The sequence below is a fragment of the Triticum urartu genome, chromosome 3A (genome assembly GCF_056163025.1).
Source record: "Triticum urartu cultivar PI428250 chromosome 3A, HENAU_Tu73, whole genome shotgun sequence".
NCBI lineage: Eukaryota > Viridiplantae > Streptophyta > Magnoliopsida > Poales > Poaceae > Triticum > Triticum urartu.
In genome coordinates, this window is record NC_141875.1 from 187,326,616 (window position 1) to 187,333,077 (window position 6,462).

Here is a 6,462-nt window from a genome sequence, read left to right on the forward strand (position 1 = left end):
CCTCAAGTAAGTTGTCATCGGTGCAAGCAATAAAAAATTGCCCTCTAAATATGTATGACTTATTAGTGTGGGAGAAAATAAGCTTTCTACGATCATGTGATAGGGAAGAAATAAAAGCGACGGACTGCATAATAAAGGTCCATATCACAAGTGGCAATATAAAGTGACATTCTTTCGCATTAAGATTTTGTGCATCCAACCATAAAAGCGCATGACAACCTCTGATTCCCTCTGCGAAGGGCCTATCCTTTACTTTTATCTCCTACCTTGCATAAGAGTCATGGTGATCTTCACACTTCCTTTTTAAATTTTATCTTTTGGCAAGCACAACATGTTGGAAAGATCCTGGTATATATGGCTAATTGGATGTGAGTTTTCATGAACTATTATTGTTGACATTACCCTTGAGGTAAAACATTGGGAGGCAAAATTATAAGGCCCTTTCTTTCTCTGTGCCCGATTAAAACTCCATACCCATAAGTATTGCGTGAGTGTTAGCAATTGTGAAACACTATATGATAGTTGAGTATGTGGACTTGCTGAAAAGCTCCTATATTGACTCTTTCCTATGTTATGATAAATTGCAATTGCTCCAATGACTGAGATAATAGTTTGTTAGTTTTCAATGAAGTTTATGATTCATACTTGAAATTGTGATTGAATTGTTACTCTAGCATAAGAGATTATATGACAAAAATTGTATAAGTTGCTGTTCTAAGAATGATCATGATGCCCTCATGTCCGTATTTTATTTTTATCGACACCTCTATCTCTAAACATGTGGACATATTTTCCGATTTCGTCTTTCGCTTGAGGACAAGCGAGGTCTAAGCTTGGGGGAGTTGATACGTCCATTTTGCATCATGCTTTTATATCGATATTTATTGCATTATGGGCTGTTATTACAAATTATGTCACAATACTTATGCCTATTATGTCTTAGTTTACAAGGTTTACATAAAGAGGGAGAATGCCGGCAGCTGGGATTCTAGGCTGGAAAAGGAGCAAATATTAGAGACCTATTCTGCACAGCTCCAAAAGTCCTGAAACTTCACGGAAGTCATTTTCAGAATATATAAAAAAATACTGAGCGCAAGAAGTTACGGAGGGGGACCACACCCTGCCCACGAGGTTGGTGGGCGCGCCCTACCCCCCTAGGCGCCCCCTGCCTCGTGGGACCCCTGGTGGCCCTCCGATGCCCATCTTCTTCTATATGGAGTCTTTCGATGAGGAAAAAAATCATAAACCAGCTTTCGGGACGAGACTCTGCCGCCACCAGGAGGAACCTTCGCGGAACCAATCTAGGGCTCTAGCGGAGCTGTTTTGCCGGGGACACTTCCCTCCGGGAGGGGGAAATCATTGCCATCGTCATCACCAACGATCCTCTCATCGGGAGGGGGTCAATCTCCATTAACATCTTCACCAGCACCAACTCCTCTCAAACCTTAGTTCATCTCTTGTATCCTATTCTTGTCTCTAAGTCTGGGATTGGTACCTGTGGGTTGCTAGTAGTGTTAATTACTCCTTGTAGTTGATGCTAGTTGGTTTATTTGGTGGAAGATCATATGTTCAGATCTTATATGCATATTAATACCCCTCTGATTATGAACATGAATATGCTTTGTGAGTAGTTGTGTTTGTTCCTGAGGACATGGGAGAAGTCTTGCTATTACTAGTCATGTGAATTTGGTATTCGTTCGATATTTTGATGAGATGTATGTTGTCTCTCCTCAAGTGGTGTTATGTGAACGTCAACTACATGACACTTCACCATTGTTTGGGCCTAGAGGAAGGCATTGGGAATTAATAAGTAGATGATGGGTTGCTAGAGTGATAGAAGCTTAAACCCTAGTTTATGCGTTGCTTCGTAAGGGGCTGATTTGGATCCATATGTTTCATGCTATGGTTAGGTTTAACTTAATACTTCTGTTGTATTTGCGGATGCTTGCAATAGAGGTTAATCATAAGTGGGATGCTTGTCCAAGTAAGAACAGCACCCAAGCACCGGTCCAACCACATATCAGATTATCAAAGCACCGAACGCGAATCATATGATCGTGATGAAACCTAGCTTGACGATAATTCCCATGTGTCCTTGGGAGCGCTTTTCTCTATATAAGAGTTTTTCCAGGCTTGTCCTTTGTTACAAAAAGGATTGGGCCAACTTGCTGCACTTTCTTTACTTTTGTTACTTGTTGCTCACTACAAATTATCTTATCACAAAACTATCTGTTACCTATAATTTCAGTGCTTGCAGAGAATACCCTGCTGAAAACCGGTTATCATTTCCTTTGGCTCCTCGTTGCGTTCGACACTCTTACTTATCGAAAGGATTACAATAGATCCCTTATACTTGTGGGTCATCATCCCAGTGAAGAAACGCCACAGTTGGCGTCCCCATAGTCTTGAAGAGGAAGACGGCGCGGAGGTTCGTCAGCTGATGACCAGGAATAGAGAGCTCACTCAGTCCGTACTCACAGTAATCGAGGTTATGGCGATTTCCATAGCACGAGGGGTTCAACCGCTCCAATACAGAGGGCTTCCCATGTGGCACTATAATGGGGAGGACGACACTTCTTCCTGCGGCCGGAAAGGTCCGGATACCCCTACCGCTTTGGCTAAGATATTAGCTGAACTGTTCAAAGGGGAGGAAAAGGAATTCCTCCGCTTCAAATCTACAGACGGGTACTCTATGTATAACCCTCGCAGCTAGGTAAGGCCCGACCCCTCCGTTTTTTACTTCTTCCACCTCCAAATTGCTTTTGATAAAGTTCTAGCATGTTTGCTTATGACAGCACTTGCGAAAGGTCACCGAGGGATTTTATAGTCCCGCCCCATAGCCGGAGGACCACAACCGGGAGCTAGATCCCGCGTTCGAAGAGGACACGGATATGTTTGTGGTGCTTGCGGAGGGAGTGTTCTACCAGACCAGCTACGACATCATAGAAGTGGCCATTACCGCAGACTATCCAGGCCTTCTTCCTGCTTCTCGGGTTAATAATTAAGAAATCGCCTTCTCTAAAAGAGTGCTCTCACTCCGTCTCACCCATCGCACTGTATCGTGCTTCACAGGGGAGACGTTTGGCGGCTTAAAAGAGATCGGCTCCCGTGCCAGACAATCCTTCCAAGAGGAAAGCAAATGAAGACACGGGCGCGCCTTCATCGAAGAGGTATGAATTCGCCAACCTATCCCTGAGCAGTCACGTCCAACCGTGACCTTCCCGTTTTCCATTTGTCAGGAGGAAGGTGCGTCAGACTGTATCCGAGGGTCCGAGCGGCCGTACTTCCCACAGCCAGGATCCGAAAAGCCAGGGGGCTGATGCAGGGGCGACGCTGGACTGTGCTCCAGCCAAGGATTCGGACTATGTATCGGTCACCAACTCAGAAGTGGAGAGTGCTATGAATCATCGGCACCGCCGTGCCATTTTACAAGATCCTGGCTTTTCGGAAGAGTCGTTTAACACCTTCAACGCAGCCGATGCATATATCCGGGCTGCTCGAGATGGTATTAGCAGGGCCGCAAAGCAACATCTAAAAGATGTGCAGGTAAATTTTCTTTGTCTGACTATGACAACCATATGCTAGTGGCCCTCGAGACTTAAAGGAGGTGAATCAACTGATTTAAGGATCAATGTACAACTAGGTTCTTACGGAGAAGAATACCCAGCTGGCTCAGGAACTAGAAAAGTGTCAGCACCAGCTGCTTGCTGCTAACGCCGAACTGGAGAAATACAAAGCATCTCCAGGTAATATTTTCGTCCATCGAACATTCATAAGGCTACACTGATAGTGTGCATCTGGGTTATAATTTTTGTGTTGGGTTGTTTAGACCAAGTACGAGAGCAGCTGGACGCCACTCGAAGCAAAGACTACGGAGCCAAAAAGCTGCTAGCAGCAGGCGAACGTGTATTGACAAAGGTCATTGAAAAGAAAAAGAAACCCCAGGATTCGAACATCAACCAAGGCAAAGAACTGAAAGATGTGCGAGCGTAGTTAGCCGACTCTGTGAAGGAGAACAAGAAGCTCTGAGGTGGCATATTCAGTATGTGGCCTCTTTTATCTTACAACAGTTTGGAGGTAGCGGTAGCTGATATATCTGTAATTGCAGGTTTGTTGACGAACCGCCCCGAAGAGGAAGTGTCCGGATCATCAAATGATCTTCTGCAGGAGTTGTCGCAGTTGCACGAGCAAGCTCGGCAGGCTATGCAAAGTGTAGCCAAGGCTTTATTGCCATCCGACTCCCCTCCAGGAAGCATGGAGAAGCTCGTGGAGCTGTTCAAGGGAGCGCGGCGGCGTATCCGGCTGTGGAAGATATCTGCCTGCCGAGAGGGTGCGCGAGAGGCTTGGGCCATGGGGAAGACGCGCTATACCAAGCTGGATCCTAATTACATGGCTCATGTCGGGCCGAATGGGGAAGAAATTCCTGTTAGTATAGTATATGACCAAGTAGAGGTGGCCGCCTAATATTCTCAACAGGATTGTAAGTTAGACTGCCTATTGGAAGGTCTAGGGGAAGAGGTGTTCGAGTCCAAGTGACTGTGTACTTTTCCTCATCTAGCTGAATTGTATATCATTTGTCATGGCAGACCTTTTCGCTTCAACCTCCGGACTCTAAGGTGCGGAGTGTTTCCGAATACCGTCGCGGTCGAATAGGCGGGGGTATGCTTGGAAAACTAGGCGTAGGGGTCATAGTTGCTTGAACAGACAAGTTGTATCAGGCTAGCTATGTTATATTACATGGATATCATAAGAAACATCTTCCAGGGAGAATAGTTCCGTTAAGGGTTCCTTTCCCTAGGTGTGCATGCATTTAATGTACATGTCGGGATTGTGATGCGAGCACCACAGTTCGTATAACTTCTGGGGGTGCACAATGGAGCGCGTTTAGAAAACATCTTCAATTCACCGATCGAATATTCCCTTAAGAACGCTAGCTTTCGGCTTCACCCAGTCTGAGGTACACATCCAGATGACCCGGCAGTAACAATCGTAGAGGTGCTCCTTTTATGCCCTAGTCAAACTAACGGGAACGTAGGGCATAAGCACAGGAGCCAGGCAACCCAGCTTGGCCAAAACTTAAGTCATATCGATGCATATAGTGGCGAAGAAAAGGTAGATATGGAAAAACTCATATGTGAGGAGCTTGATGCTCAAGGAATAACAAGAACTTTTGTCCGAGAAGCCCCCAGGTACAAGTGGCATACATGAAGATGTATGTGCCAATGGTGTGCGGTCTAGCCGCACTAAAGCTTTAAAGCGAGAAAGAAGAAAGTACTCGGAGAAGAGGAAAAAAGAAAAAACAATGGAAAATATAGGGGAGGAGGAGATGAACAAGGGGTTTAGCGCTAGGCGTAGAATCTCCGGAGTCTAACCACATTCCAGGGGTTCGGCTCGAGGCGATTGTCTGATGCATCGCGAAAATGGTATGTTCCTCTGGTGAGAACTTCGTCAATTATGAAGGGACCCTCCCATTTGGGCTTCAGTCTGTCCTTTTTCTTCTCCGGGAGCCGTAGAATGAGTTCACCAACATTGTAAGTCTTGGCCCGTACTTCTCTACTTTGATATCTTCGAGCCTGTTGTTTGTAAACTACTGAGCGGGCTTTTGCGACATTGCGTTCCTCCTCCAGGGCATCTAGGCTATCCTGCCGATCGAGCTCAGCTTCTCTCTCCTCGTACATACACACTCTAGGTGAGTCGTGAATAATATCGCAGGGCAATACGGCCTCTGCATCATACACCATGAAGAAAGGTGTGTACCTGGTAGTACGGTTGGGCACGGTCTGCATCCCCCAGAGTACGGAGTCGAGCTCCTCAACCTAGTGCTTGTCTGATTCTTTTAAAGACCGCACTAGTCTGGGTTTCATGCCGCTCATAATAAGACTGTTGGCACGTTCGACTTGACCGTTGGTTTGTGGGTAGTAGACGGAGGCGTAATCTAGTTTCATGCCCAGATTAGTACACCAGGTTTTGACCTCGTCGGCTGTGAAATTAGAGCCGTTGTCAGTGATTATGCTGTGTGGGACACCATAACGGTGCACAACATCGGATATGAAGTCTATCACTGGGCCAGACTCGGCCGTTTTGACCGGTTTAGCCTCTATCCACTTAGTGAATTTGTCCACCATAACCAACAGATATTTTTTCTTATGGCTTCCCCCTTTACGGGGTTCAACCATGTCAAGTCCCCAGACCATGAAAGGCCAAGTGATGGGGATTGTTTGTAGGGCAGTGGGGGCATATGGCTTTGATTGGCAAAGAGTTGGCATCTGACGCAATGTTGGACAAGGTCCTGTGCATCCGCTCGGGCCGTCGGCCAATAAAACCCTGTACGGAAAGCCTTGCTAACAAGGGCCCGAGCTGCGGCGTGGTGCCCGCCGAGTCCGGCGTGAATTTCAGCCAAGAGCTGTCGCCCCTCTTCCTCGGATATACATCGTTAGAGGACTCTGGTGGCGCTTTTCTTGT